General features: G+C 40.7%; 1 pseudogene; it reads left to right on the top strand.

The window, feature by feature from the left end:
• Nucleotides 1–15,969, top strand: part of LOC126071387 (olfactory receptor 5V1-like) — a 181,549-nt pseudogene that overhangs the window by 135,641 nt on the left and 29,939 nt on the right.

Genomic DNA, 15,969 nt, shown 5'->3' with positions numbered 1-15,969 from the left:
GGAATCTCATGTTTCATAGCATGCAATAACAAAAGAGATGCTTAAAATGTCTTTTGAAAGCCAGGCTTTGGAATACCAGGTTACTGCTGCAACAGAACTTTATGATGGGAATGAGGGCTACAAGGACCCTTTACTGATTGCTATTACTGACTGCATTGGGAAGTTTATAGGAAGAAAATGACAGGTTAAGGCATTAAATTTCTTACTCAAGCCAAGGCCAGACAACCAGAAAATCTTTTCTCATTCAAGACCCATTAAGATGAATATCGGAACAAAAATTTGATTCTGTGGATTGCAGAATTATAAAGTAGGTTGAATCTGTAATTTCTCCAGGTCTTTTATGTGGCAGTTAGGGGCACATAATGTGCCAGTTATGTGCCAGTTAGAGGCACAGGGGAAGGAATGGGACCCTGATAATTAGAATGGGGAATTGTGGGTGGATTCAGGCAAATATGAGAAACTTGATCCCCTAAATCTTCGTTTACTTACATTGCCAGTAGAAGCAGCCCCTCCTCTCTCATCTGAGGACACTAGCTTTCCTTTAATTGATGATCCTGACCTGAGACAATTATTTTACAAGTGATGTTAATTTTCTTTAAGTTCCTTACCCTCATTACTTCCCAGCTCTTAACTGGAGTCCAGTCGCAGCACACCTCAGAGAAGCAGTACAAATTTTAACCCAGAAGGTTATAATGTTCACACACACACACACATGCACGCAAAGTCCAAGATTTTACTATTTTATTGACAGAAGCCTCAAGAATATGTATGAGGATGGATTCTTAGGGTGCTAGACCAAAAAGGACAAAACACGTTGCTGGGTCAATCTAAGTATATTCACATGGGTGCAGTTACCAGAAATTTTGGGTTTAATGTGTAACCTCGAGCAGCTGGGAGTGGCTCTAACAGTTTCTTTGGTTGGTTGGCTGAAACCTAGACTCTTCTGTGGCCCATATTCAATACAGTTGAGATGCTAGAAAAAAAACTGGTATAATGTAGAGGGTGGGATCCAAAGCTTCAGGGAGAAAGAATGTTGCAGTGGGTTTATCGTATATGACCTTCTTAGCCTACTCCCACAAGGAAGGTACTCAAGGAGGGTCCAAACCACATTCCTTCCACCAAGGCCTCTTACAGACTGCATTGATAGGAGGAGCACTAGCATCCTTGTAAACCTTGTAGTGTTTGTACCGTGCAGCCTGAAAATGGCCCTAGAAGATTCCATTATTGAAATGGGTTCTATGATTTCAGTGTGGGTTATGAGATTCTGAAGTGGTAGAGGTCATGTGGTTGGGCAATAAATAATCAGAAAATTTTAATCTGCAGAATTCTTTGGCAGTGACTAAATGGTCACAGTGTTTTTAGATCTGAAATAACTGGGCATCCTATTAAAATATTACCTGTTCTATATAATATGAAACAGTCTAAGTCTGGTGACCAGAGACCTAACTGGAATCATTTCAATAGAGTGTCACTCTCACTCAGTTCTCAGACTGTCTGAACCAACAGATTCAAGGATGTTTTAACGGTCTGTGGCATACAGGGATGCCAAATAAAGGCTCTGAGAAGAATCATACTGCCCATCCTCTAGGATTTTGGAGGAAAGCCATGTCCTCTTCTACAAATAATTCTTCTCTTGGCTACTCCTGGGCCCTACAGAGTATAAATACCTGGCCATGGGATACAAACTGACTTTGTTATCTGAGCTGTCCATATGAACTGGGCACTCTCTGACCCACCAAGTCATAAATGTGGGTGAATGAGCAGCACACCATCATCAAGTGGAAGTGCTGTGTACAATACTAGGCTTAAAACAGTCCTAAAGACACAAATTAGCTGCATGGCCGAGAGGCTCCCACTTCCACACCACTTGCTCTACTGCACTTGACCCAAATCAATGGGTTCTTGGAAAGTTCTCCAAGGCTAGATTACTGAAGAAGAAAAGTTTGGAACCTGGTTTCCAGATAGTTTCACAAGATACTTCATCACCAGCCAGAAGTGCGCTGATATAGCATCAGCACCTCACTCAGGAGTGGTCCTGAAGGACAATGGGGAAACGTAATCCTCCCTGTGGGCAGAACCATGAGCAATAAATCTGGTTGTCTCTTCTGTGTGGAATGAGAAATAACAATAAATATGGACTGATACTAGTTCAGGGGTAGTGACTCTCTTAGGCTGGGTTCTCTAGAGAAGTAAAACCAGTGAAGGTTATATACGAAGAGAAAGAGAGAAAAATTTATCTCAAGGAAATGGCTCACATGGTTGTAAAGGCTGGCAAGTCTCAAGTATGTGGGTCAGGCATCAGGCATCAGGCTTGAGGCTTCTGACTCACGTAGCTGCAGGAGCTGATGAATCCAATATTGACAAGTAAGACATAAGGCTTCTGGCTCACAGGCTGCAGAGGCCAATGAATTCCAAGGTCAGTAGGCAATACAGCAGACTGCTGGCCCAAGCCGCAAGAACTGGAGGTCAGATGATGAGCCAGATGCCAGGTCCAAAGCAAGCAAAAGCCATTGATCCATATATATTGAATGCAGGCCACACCCCCAGGAAATTCCCCTTACAACTGATTGACTGCTCATCAGATCACATCATGGAGGTAATGACATTATGCCACAAAATGGAGGCTAACTACATCATTACATAACTGTCAAATTACGTCATTATGTAATTGCCAAACTACATCATTATATAACTGCCAAACCACTGAGCATCACGGCCCAGCCAAGTTGACACACAACCTTAACTATCACACTGACTAACGATCTTGTCAGGAACATCAAGAAAATGAGAGATTAGAATATTGCTAACAAGAAGGTCTGGGGAAGAGGTTTGTGAATAAACCTCTCAAAACGGGGACAGTTATGAAAACATATGCATCCAATGGGAATTCTCATAAAAGGACACTTATTATAGAGAAGGCTCTCAAAATGATACGGAGAAGATGGCATGCTCTGTAGGTACTAATTAGCCTCTTTCCCAAAACATCCCAGTGCTTGCTCAATATACAAAATAGTCATGGCAGCAAGGATGGCTATAATACATTAGCTCCACAACATTAGCTTCCCTTCCTCAAGGCTGATCTTACTCCAATGATGAGTGCCCAATTTGCCAACTATGTTGTTGTTGATAGGTACCGTCAAGTCGGTTCCGACTCATAGTGACGCTATGCACAACAGAACGAAACACTGCCCAGTCCTGCACCATCCTTACAATTGCTGTTATGCTTGAGCTCATTGTTGCAGCCACTGTGTCAATCCACCTCGTTGAGAGTCTTCCTCTTTTCCACTGACCCTGTACTCTGCCAATCATGATGTCCTTCTCCAGGGACTGATCCCTCCTGATAACATGTCCAAAGTATGTAAGACGCAGTCTCGCCATCCTTGCTTCTAAGGAGCATTCTGGTTGTACTTCTTCTAAGACAGATTTGTTCGTTCTTTTGGCAGTCCATGGTATATTTAATATTCTTCACCAACACCACAATTCAAAGGCATCAGCTCTTCTTTGGTCTTCCTTATTCATTGTCCAGCTTTCACATGCATATGATGCAATTGAAAATACCACGGCTTGGGTCAGGCGCACCTTAGTCTTCAGGGTGACGTCTTTGCTCTTCAACACTTTGAAGAGGTCCTTTGCAGCAGATTTGGCCAATGCAATGCATCTTTTGATTTCTTGACTGTTGCTTCCATGGCTGTTGATTGTGGATCCAAGTAAAACGAAATCCTTGACAACTTCAATCTTTTCTCTGTTTATCATGATGTTGCTCACTGGTCCAGTTGTGAGGATTTTTGTTTTCTTCACGTTGAGGCATAATCCATACTGAAGGCTGTGGTCTTTGATCTTCATTAGTAAGTGCTTCAAGTCCTCTTCACTTTCAGCAAGCAAGGTTGTGTCATCTGCATAATGTAGGTTGTTAATGAGTCTTCCTCCAATCCTGATGCCCCATTCTTCTTCATATAGTCCAGCTTCTCGGATTATTTGCTCAGCATAGAGATTGAATAGGTATGGTGAAAGAATACAACCCTGATGCACACCTTTCCTGACTTGAAACCAATCAGTATCCCAACTATAGGGCCCTTGATATAGCATTATTCCCACCAGTGGCAGATTGATTATGTTAAACCATTTCCAACATAAAGAGGGCAGAGATTTTTATATTGGAATAGATATTCTTCTGTCAACACCATCATCCATGGAATTATGGAACACCTTAGTTGGCATATTTTCACACATCACATTATAACCCAGTGCAGGACAATGGATTTCTCTTTTTATATGGCCTTTCTGGCCATGGTCTTACAGATCCCACAGAACTATTGGGTGGGGTGTGCAAATAAGATGTGTAGAACTCTTGCTGGGATTGGACGGGACTATGCAAATAAGCTGCCTAAGGCCCATCAAGGGGTTTGGTCAATTTTGCCATTCCACTAGGCTTAAAGAGTCAATCCTTCACTTAAAGCACACACACACACACACACACACACACACAAAGAGTCAATCCCACAGGTTGGGAAGGGGGTATATCACCACCATCAAGAAGAAGAACCTGAATCAGAGTGCATCCTTTGGACCCAGGGTCCCTGTACTACAGTGAATCTCCTATACCCAGGAAACAGAGAATTGTAAGACTTGAGAGCTATAACACTGGAGGCAGTGGTGGCATGGAGCAGCAGCGGCCCAGAACTGGCAGATAGCTACAGAGAGTTTGCTGACCCCTGGGGTGAGAAAGCTGAGCACCTTCAGGCAGAAAGCTTCTTGGTGGAGCGGGATGCCTCCAAGCACTTATTAGCAAGCTAAAGAGTTGTAACATTTGCCCCAGCAGGGCAGAGGCCAGGCTCAAACAGGGCCTGGCATCTCGAACAGGCATGGCTGAGAAGACGCTGTCTTGTTTGAAAAACTGTATCCTAAGTGTTTCCTGTTATTTCCCAGTTGCCCCTGATCCTGAATTGTAACCTATTACTTCCCTTATAAACCCCGAATCATGGGTATGGTCTGTGAGTTCTGTGTGGGCATTGCAAAGAATTACCAAACAAGCCGAGAAGTAGGGAGTGCCATGGGAGAGACAACTATAGTAGAATTGGTAAAAGGGTTGGAGAGTAGAGATATGTCTGACCTCCACCTCATAGGAATCAGCTTTGGGGGGATGCTGATCTTCATTTTCATCTCTCCCTCTGAAGTCAGATGAGGTTCGACACCACCGTTTTTCACCCAGGAATTCATTTCACAGAAAAACAGAGCAGTCAACTGCTCTTACCATGCACATTATTATCTGAGGGCAAATGGCCTTATAGGATGTTGGAATGGCCTACTGAAGACTCAGCTAAGGTCCCAGGTGGGATATAACACTCTGCAAAGTTTGGATGCTTTAGATAAAAGGAAATATATGTTTTGAAGCAGTGAGTAAATATATTGTGTGGCAACATATTGTGTAGACTCAAGTAAAAACCATGGGTCTGTAGCCAAATGGTGAAAGTGGGAATTGTTTCTGTTACTATTTTACCTAATAACCCACTCATAGGGGTTTTGTTTCTGGGCTTTTCTAGTGTAGCAGTCTACATTCCTAGGGGAGGAAGGTCCTATTAGGGAATACAATAACAGTTACATGAGACTAGAAGTTGATATGGCCACTTTGCATTTTGGACTCTGGAAGCAACTGAACCAACAGGAAAGTAGGAAGTTGCTATATTACCTGGGGTGGTTGTTCCCTATTGAAATAAAGAAAAAGACTCCTTTTTTTCTTTTTTAGTAAAAAGAAGCAAAGGATTTATTAAGCTCTTGCTTTTTTTTTTTTAATTTTTATTGTGCTTTAGGTGAAAATTTACAGCTCACATACAAAAGTTTATACACATATTGTTATGTGACCCTAGTTGCAGTCCCTATAATGTGACAGCGAACTCCTCCTTTCCACCCCAGATTTCCCGTGCCCATTCAACTAGCTCCTATCCCTTTCTGCCTTCTCATCCCACCCATGGACAGGAGCTGCCCATTTAGCCTTGTGTATCTACTTGAACTACGAAGCACACTCTATTATTTTATGTTTTATAGTCCAGTTTAATCTTTATCTGAAGAGGAGGCTTCGGGAATGGTTTTAGTTCTGGATTAAACAAAGAGTCCAGTGGCCATGTCTTCTGGGATTCCTCAAGTCTAACTCAGACCATTAATTCTTGTCTTTTTACATGAATATGAGTTCTGAACCCAGTGTTCCCCTGCTCCATTAGGAACTCTCTGTTGTATTCCTTGTCGGGGTGGTCATTGGTGGTAGCTGGGCACCATCTAGTTCTGGTTTCAGGCTGATGGAGTCTCTGGTTTATGTGGCTCTTCTGTCTCTTGGGATAATATTTTCTTTGTGTCTTTGGTATTCCTCATTCTCCTTTGCTCCAGGTAGGTTAGGACCAATTGATGCATCTTAGATGGCCACTCACAAGCTTTTAAGACCCCAGAAGCCACTCACCAAAGTGGGATGCAGAACATTTTCTTAATAAAATTTGTTATGCCAGTTGGTCTAGATGTCCCCTGAAACCACGGTCTCCAGACCCCTGCCCCTACTACTCTGTCCCTCGAAGTGCTTGGTTGTGTTCAGGAAAGTTTTTAGCTTTTCATTTAGTCCAGTTGCACTGACTTTCCCTATATTGTGTGTTGTCCTTCCCTTCACTTAAGATGATTCTTGTATACTGTCTGGGTAGTGAATTCCCCTATCCCTCCCTACCCACCCTCTTAACCATCAAAAAATGTTTTCTTCTGTGATTAAACCTTTTCCTGAGTTCTTGTAATAGTGGTCTCATACAATATTTGTTCTTTTGAGACTGACTAATCTCACTCAGTGTAATGCTTTCCAGGTTCATTCATGTTGTGAGATGTTTCGAGGATTCATCATTGTTCTCTATCATTGTATAGTATTCCATTGTGTGAATATACCATAATTTGTCTATACATCTGTCCGTTGATGGGCACCTGGGTTGCTACCATATTTTTGCTGTGTGAACAGTGCTGAGATGAACACATATGTACATATATCAATTCATGTGGTGGCTCTTATCTCTCTAGAATATGTCCCAAGCAGTGGGATCGCTGGATGGTATGCTACTTGTATTTCTACCTTTTTAAGGAAGAGCCAAATCGATTTTCAAAGTAGTTGTACCATTTTACATTCCCACCAGCAGCGCATAAGTGTTCCATTCTCTCCACAACCTCTCCAACATGTATTATTTTATGTTTTTTGGATTGGTGCTATCCTGATTGGGGTGAGATGGTTATCTCGCTGTAGTTTTGATTTGCATTTCTCTAATGGCTAATGATTGTGAGCATTTCCTCATGTATCTGTTAGCTGCCTGAATGTCTTCTTTGTGAAGTGCCTGTTCATATCCTTTGCCCATTTTTTAATAAAACTCCATTTTTGATGTTTGACTGCCTAAAGCTTTCAAGCCCCACTTTCACCTTTCCCAATTTGCCCCACATCTGGGCAAGTCAGTAAGAAAGGCCATGCACTCCCTCCCATGGCACAAGCAGGAAATTCAAGCCATGCAAACATCAGCAGGGCCCCCTCTCCTAGCCACAAAAAAACTCAAAGCCAAACCTTTACTCTTCCTTCCTCTGAGACAGAACGTGATTCTTTCTCTTGGGAAATGTTGTTCCTATTTACTATGTGAGCAATTAACTTTATTTCATATTCATTGGTGTCTTTGAGTCATTCGTCCAAGCATCCATAGAAATTCCTGGAGGGGTGGAAGGGGCATTTGTGTCCAACATCCAGCAGTGGATGCTAGATGCCCTCATAAAACATACATTATCAGAGAGAAATTGTTGTTAGTAGCTGTTGAGTGGATTCCAATTCATGATGACCCCATGTGTGCAGAGTAGAAGTTCCCCATAGAGTTTTCAAGGTTTCCTGTCTTTCCAGGCTCCTCTGGTTGGGTTCGAACCACCAATCTTTTTTTTTTTTTAATTTTTATTGTGCTTGAAGTGAAAGTTTACAAATCAAGTCAGCCTGTCACACAAAAACTTATATACACCTTGCTACACACTCCCAATTACTCTCCCCCTAATGAGACAATGAGACAATGGGACAGCCCGCTCCCTCCCTCCAATCTCTCTTTCCGTGTCCATTTCGTCAGCTTCTAACCCCCTCTACCCTCTCATCTCCCCTCCAGACAGGAGATGCCAACATAGTCTCAAGTGTCCACCTGATCCAAGAAGCTCATTCCTCACCAGCATCCCTCTCCATCCCATGGTCCTGTCCAATCCCTGTCTGAAGAGTTAGCTTTGAGAGTGATTCCTGTCCTGGGCCAACAAAAGGTGTGGGGCCATGACCACTGGGGTCCTTATAGTCTCAGTCAGACCATTGAGCCTCATCTTTTTAGAAGAATTTTGGGTCTGCATCCCACTGCTTTCCTGCTCCCTCAGGGGTTGTCTATTGTGTTCCTGTCAGGGCACTTATCAGTTGTAGGTGGGCACCATCTAGTTCTTCTGGTCTCAGGGTGATGTAGTCTCTGGTGATGTGGCCCTTTCTGTCTCTTGGGCTCATAATTACCTTGTGTCCTTGGTGTTCTTCATTCTCCTTTGGTCCAGGTGGGTTGGGAACAATTGATGCATCTTAGATGGCCTCTTGTTAGCCTTTATGACCTCAGAGGCCACTCTCCAAAGTGGGATGCAGAATGTTTCTTAATAGATTTTATTAGGCCAATGGACTTAGATGTCTCCTGAAACCATGGTCCCCAAATGCCTGGCCCTGCTACGCTGGCCTTCGAAGCATTCAGTTTATTCAGGAAACTTCTTTGCTTTTGGTTTAGTCCAGTTGTGCTGGCCTCGCCTATATTGTGTGTTGTCTTCCCTTCGCCTAAAGTAGTTCTTATCTACTATCAAATTAGTGAATATTCCTCTCCCACCCTACCTCCCTCCTCCCTCTCGTAACCATCAAAGAGTATTTTCTTCTCTGTTTAAACTATTTCTCCAGTTCTTATAATAGCAGTCTAATACAATATTTGTCCTTTTGCAACTGACTAATTTCACTCAGCATAATGTCTTCCAGATTCTTCCATGTTATGATTGTTTTACAGGTTCCTCACTGTTCTTTATCGATGCATAGTATTCCATTGTGTGAATATACTATAATTTATTTATCCATTCATCCGTTGATGGGCACCTTGGTTGCTTCCATCTTTTTGCTATTGTAAATAGCGCTGCAATGAACACGGGTGTGCATATAACTGTTTCTGTAAAAGCTCTTATTTCTCTAGGATATATTCCAAGGAGTGGGATTGGTGGATCATATGGTAGTTCTATTTCTAGCTTTTTAAGGAAGCGCCAAATCAATTTCCAAAGTGGTTGTACCATTTTACATTCCCACCAGCAGTGTATAAGTGTCCCAGTCTCTCCACATCCTCTCCACCATTTATTATTTTGTGTTTTTTGGATTAATGCCAGCGTTGTTGGAATGAGATGAAATCTCATTGTAGTTTTGATCTCCATTTCTCTAATGGCTAATGATCATGAGCATTTCCTCATGTATCTGTTAGCTACCTGAATGTCTCCTTTAGTGAAGTGTTTGTTCATATCTTTTGGCCATTTTTAAATTGGGTTGTCTTTCTGTAGTTGGGTTTTTGCAGTATCATGTAGATTTTAGAGATCAGGAGCTGATGGGAAATGTCATAGCTAAAAACTTTTTCCCAGTCTGTAGGTAGTCTTTTTACTCTTTGGACGAGCATAGGTGTTTGATTTTTAGGAGCTCCCAGTTATCTAGTTTTTCTTCTGCATTGTTAGTAATGTTTTATGTACTGTTTATGCCATGTATTTATTAGGGCTCCTAACCTTCTCCCTATCTTTTCTTCCATGATCTTTATCATTTTAGACTTTATATTTAGGTCTTTGATCCATTTTGAGTTAGTTTTTGTGCACAGAGTGAGGTATGGGTCTTGTTTCATTTTTTTGCAAATGCATAACCAGTTATGCCAGCACTATTTGTTAAAAAGACTGTCTTTTCCCCAATTCACTGATTTGGGGCCTTTGTCAAATATCAACTGCTCATATGTGGATGGATTTATGTCTGGATTCTCAATTCTGTTCTATTGGTCTATATATCTGTTGTATCAGTACCAGGCTGTTTTGACTACTGTGGCGGTATAATAGGTTCTAAAATCAGGTAGAGTAAGGCCTCCCACTTTGTTCTTTTTTTCAGTAATGCTTTACTTATCCGGGGCCTCTTTCCCTTCCATATGAAATGGGTGATTTGTTTCTCCATCTCACTAAAGAATGTCATTGGAATTTGAATCGAAATTGCATTAAATGTATAGATAGCTTTTGGTAGAATACACATCTTTATAATGTTAAGTCTTCCTATCCATGAACAAGGTATGTTTTTCCACTTATGTAGATCTCTTTTGGTTTCTTGCAGAAGTGTATTGTAGTTTTCTTTGTATAAGCCTTTTACATCTCTGGTAAGATTTATTCCTAAGTATTTTATCTTCTTGGGGGCTACTGTAAATGGTATTGATTTGGTGATTTCCTCTTTGATGTTCTTTTTATTGGTGTAGAGGAATCCAACTGATTTTTGTATGTTTATCTTGTATGCCAATACTCTGCTGAACTCTTCTATTAGTTTCAGTAGTTTTCTGGAGGATTCCTTAGGGTTTTCTGTGTATAAGATCATGTCGTCTGCAAACAGATATAATTTTACTTCTTCCGTACCAATCTGGGTGCACTTTATTTCTTTATCTAGCCTAATTGCTCTGGTTAGGACCTCCAGCACAATGTTGAATAAGAGTGGTGATAAAGGGCATCCTTGTCTGGTTCCCAATCTCAAGGTGAATGTTTTCAGGCTCTCTCCATTTAGGGTGATGTTGTCTGTTGGCTTTGTATAAATGCCCTTTATTATGTTGAGGAATTTTCCTTTTATTCCTATTTTGCTAAGGGTTTTTATCATGAATAGGTGTTGAACTTTTTCAAATGCCTTCTCTGCATAAGTTGATAAAATCATGCGATTCTTGTCTTTTGTTTTATTTGTATGAGGGATTACATTAATTGTTTTTCTAATGTAGAACCATCCCTGTATACCTGGTTTGAATCCCACTTGGTCACGGTGGGGTTTTTTTTTTTTTTTTTTGGTATGTTGTTGAATTGTATTGGCTAGAATTTTGTTGAGGATTTTCGCATCTAAGTTCATGAGGGATATAGGTCTGTAATTTTCTTTTTTTGTGGTGTCTTTCCCTCGTTTTTGTATCAGGGATATGCTGGCTTCATAGAATGAGTTTGGGAGTATTCTGTCCTTTTCTATGCTATGAAATACCTTTAGTACTAGTGGTGTTAACTCTTCTCTGAAAGTTTGGTAGAACTCTTCAGTGAAGCTGTCTGGGTCAGGGCTTTTTCTGTTAGGAGTTTTTTGATTACCTTTTCAATCTCTTCTTTTGTTAATGGGTCTATTTAGTTGTTCTACCTCTGTTTGTGTTAGTTTAGGTAGGTAGTGTGTTTCTAGGAATTCATCCATTTCTTCTAGGTGTTCAAATTTATTAGAGTACAGTTTTTCGTAGTAATCTGATATGATTCTTTTAATTTCAGTTGGGTCTGTTGAAATATCACCCACCTCATTTCTTGTTCAGGTTATTTGCTTCCTGTCCTGTTTTTCTTTTGTCAGATAGGCAAATGGTATATTAATTTAGTTGATTTTTTTAGAGAACCAGCTTTTGGTCTTGTTAATTGTTTCAATTGTTTTTGTCTTTTGTATTTCATTTGGTTCTGCTCTAATTTTTATTGTTTGTTTTCCTCTTGTGCCTTAGGGTTTCTTTTGTTGCTCTATTTCTATTTGTTCAAGTTGTAGGGATACTTCTTTGATTTTGGCCCTTTCTTTTTGTATGTGTGCTTTTATTGATATAAATTCACCTCTGAGCACTGCTTTTGCTGTGTCCCAAAGGTTCTGATAGGAAGTGTTTTCATTCTCATTGCAGTCTATGAATTTCTTTATTCCATCCTTAATGTCTTCTATAACCAAGTCTTTCTTGAGCAGGGTCTTGTTCAGTTTCTAAGTGTTTGATTTCTTTCCCTGCTTTTTCTGTTACTGATTTACACTTTTATGGACTTATGGTCAGAGAAGGGAAACCCTGGTGGTGCAGTGGTTAAGTGCTATGGCTGCTAACCAAGAGATCAACAGTTCGAATCCGCCAGGTGTTCCTTGGAAACTCTATGAGGCAGTTCTACTCTGTCGTATAGGGTCGCTATGAGTGGGGATTGACTCGACGGCAGTGGATTTGGTGTTTCGGTTTAGGTTAGAGAAAATGCTTTGTAATATTTCAATGTTTTGGATTCTGCTAAGGCTTGCTTTATGACCTAATATGTGGTCTATTCTAGAGAATGTTCCATGTGCACTAGAAAAGAACGTACACTTTGCTGCTATTGGGTGGAGTGTTCTGTATATGTCTATGAGGTTATAGACCTCATAGACATTTAGATCTTCTATGTCTTTATTGAGCTTCTTTCTGGATGTCCTGTCCTTCTCTGAAAGTGATGTGTTGAAATCTCCTACTATTATTGTGGAGCTGTCTATCTCACTTTTCAATGCTGATAGAGTTTGTTTTATGTATCTTGCAGCCCTTTCACTGAGTGCATAAATATTTAATATGGTTATGTCTTCTTGGTATATTGTCCCTTTAATCATTATATAGTGCCCTTCCTTATCCTTTGTGATGGATTTAATTGTAAAGTCTATTTTGTCAGAAATTAACATTGCCACTCCTGTTCTTTTTTGATTGTAGTTTGCGTGATACATTTTTCCACCCTTGGAGTTTTAGTTTGTTTGTGTCTCTAAGTCTAAGGTGTGTCTCTTGTATGCAGCATAGAGACGGATCATTTTTTAATCCACTCTACCGCTCTCTGTCTCTTTATTGGTACATTTATTCCGTTTACACTCTGGGTATTTATGGATAGGTTTTATGAATAAAAAAAAAAAAATTTTTTTTTTTTTAATGAATTTAGTGCTATCATTTTGATGTCTTTTGTGTGTGTGTTTTTGACAGTTTCGTTTTCCCCCTTAATTTTATGTCCTGGGTAGGTTATCTTTATATATTGCCCTTTCCTCATATTCATTGTTGTTGATTTTGTTTCCCCTGAGTGTCTATTTTTTTATTGTGTTTCATTTTGTTGTGTAGGGTAGTTTGTCTCCTTTGTGGTTACCTTATCATTTACCCTGTTTTTCTAAAATTAAACCTAACTTTTATTTCTTTGTATCTCCTTGTCTTCCTCTTCATATGAAAGATCTATGACTACATTTCTTAGTCCATCTTTATTGTTTTAATGTTGTCTTCTTTACATAATAACATCACCGTTTCCCTGTTTTGAGCGTTTTTTGTCTTAATTTATTTTTGTGATTTCCCCATCTGGGTTGACTTCTCATTGCTCTGCTCAGTGTTCTAGTCTTGGGTTGATACCTGATATTATTGATTTTCTGGCCGAAGAACTCCTTTTAGTATTTCTTATAGTTTTGGTTTGCTTTTTACAAATTCCCTAAACTTGTGTTTATCTGGAAATGTCCTAATTTCACCTTCATATTTGAGACAAAGTTTTGGTAGATATCTTGGCTGGTAATTTTTTTCCTTCAGATTTTTGTATAAGTCATCCCATTGCCTTCTTGCCTGCATGGTTTCTGCCGAGTAGTCCGAGCTTATTCATATTGACTCCCCTTTGTAGGTGACTTTTCCTTTATCCCTAGCTGTTCTTAAAGTTCTTTCTTTATCTTTGGTTTTAGCAAGTTTGATTATAATATGTCTTGGTGACTTTCTTTTAACATCTACCTTATGCGGAGTTCAGTGAGCATCTTGGATAGATATCATCTCATCTTTCATGATATCAGGGAAATTTTCTGCCAGCAAATCTTCAGCAGTCCTTTCTGTATTTTCTGTTATCCCTCCCTGTTCTGGTACTCCAATCACTTGTCAGTTATTTCTCTTGATAAAGTCCCACATGATTCTTAAGTTTTCTTCATTTTTTAAAATTCTTTTACCTGATTTTTCTTCAAAAATATTAGTGACAAGTGCTTTATCTTCAAGTTCAGAAATGCTGCCTTCCACTTGCTCAATTGTGCTCCTCTGGCTTTCTATTGACTTGTCTTCTTCTGTAATTTTATTGTTAAGCTTCTGAATTTCTGATTGCTGTCTGTCTACAGATTTTTCCAGCTTATTAGATTTTTCATATGTTCCTAAATAATCTTTTTAATTTTTTCAATTGCTTTATCTGTGTGTTCCTTGGCTTGTTCTCGGTATTGCCTCATTTCCTTCCTGATGTCTTGAAGGGTTCTGTATATTCATTTTTTGCATTCTGCCTCAGGTAATTCCAGGAAGGCACTTTCGTCTAGAAGATCCCTTGATTCTTTGTTCTGAGAGCTTATCGAGACGATCATGATCTGTTTCTTTACGTGACTTGATATTGACTGCTGTTTCTGAGCCATCTACAAGTTATTGCATTAGTTTATTTTATGTTTGCTTACTGTGTTGTAGTTTCTTGCTTTGTTTTGTTTTGATATACCCAAATGGGTTGCATGAGTGAGCTAGCTTGAGTATTTTCACCTTTGGAGCTGTGACATCCTGTCCCCAGATGGTTAGAGCTGTTATTAGGTATATCAGTCTAGGAATCCATTCACTTTTCTTGTATGAATACAGCTCAGGTGTCCAGGTAGCTGATTGTGAAGTGTATGGTACAGCCTCTGTCCTACAGTCTTAGAGGAACAGGGATGATTAGTGTAGGTACCAGTATCTGATTGTAGCAGGGATCACACTCTTAACAAGGCAGGGGGCTGAGAATTGTCCCCCATGTGTCTCTGAGGAAAGCATGTCCCTGTTCCCTAAAGCATAAAGGTTGGTGGGTTCTGCAGACAGACTGTGGGCGCCCAGTGTTTTGGGTTGTAAGGACTGGGAAGTACCAGTTATCCTTGGAACCCTGTCAGGGTAGCTGGGTGACTTGAGTGGAGCCACCAGTCCTTAGGCCCCTCATGTGGGTAGGCAAGGACCCTGTTTATAGGCAAAGCAATGTCAAACATCAAATGCCCACCTCTCTGTCACACAGCTGAAATGGTTGGAGTCTGCCAACAAGGGCCTATTCTCCTGAAATAGGCCCACACAGGTCCATGCAGAGGGGAAAGGTACTCAAAGTCCACAGACCATTTTTGCCTGGACAGGAGCTGCTTCTGTCCTGAGCTCCCCCAGTTGGTGGAGCTGGCAAATTAGCTTTTCCTCCAATTGCAAATTTATTCCTTCTCCAAGGACAGGAGGATGGCTGTAGGCACTCAACAGGGCCTATCTCAGGCCCAGTGAAATCAGCTGCTGAAGCAGCTTAGGAGCAGGGGGTGGGGGGTGTGGTAAAATATACTCAAGTATGTAGCTCTTGCTGAGAGCACCATTCTTCCCTGGTTCTGGAGGTGTGAGTAGGCTGTGTGGCTGGCTGGTTCTCCCTGAGGAAACTGCAGCCAAACACTAGTACAAGCCCACCGCTGCCAGTCCCAGGAATGGTGCCTGAGGGCTCCCTGTGATTCAGGTCCAGTAACTCCTTTCTGCTTCTGAACCCTCTCTTCCTCCCCCTGCCCCTTAGTTCATTTTCTAAGCTTGCCTTTGATGTTCAGGGGTCCTAGCTTGTCATAAATATACTCCTTCCACTTATTTTTTGGGTCTTTGTTGTAAGAGGGGCCGCTGGAAGCATCTGTCTATTCTGCCATCTTGGCTCCGCCTCCACCAACCTTTTGGCTAGTTTAACCATTTGTGCTACCCGAGTATATAGTATTGGTAAATAAGTCTGTGACGTTCCTGTCCCAAGTCATGGTGTTTTCAATTGCATCATGTGAAAGCTGGACAATGAATACTGAAGATAGAAGAAGAACTGACACCTTTGAATTGTGGAGTTGGTAAAGAATATTGAATATACTGTGGACTGCTACAAGAATGAACAGATCTGTCTTGGAAGAAGTACAACCAGAAGACTCCTCAGAAGCAAGGATGGTGAGAC

This window comes from Elephas maximus, chromosome 3, assembly GCF_024166365.1.
Source record: "Elephas maximus indicus isolate mEleMax1 chromosome 3, mEleMax1 primary haplotype, whole genome shotgun sequence".
Lineage (NCBI taxonomy): Eukaryota > Metazoa > Chordata > Mammalia > Proboscidea > Elephantidae > Elephas > Elephas maximus.
This window is presented reverse-complemented; position numbering and strand designations above follow the sequence as displayed.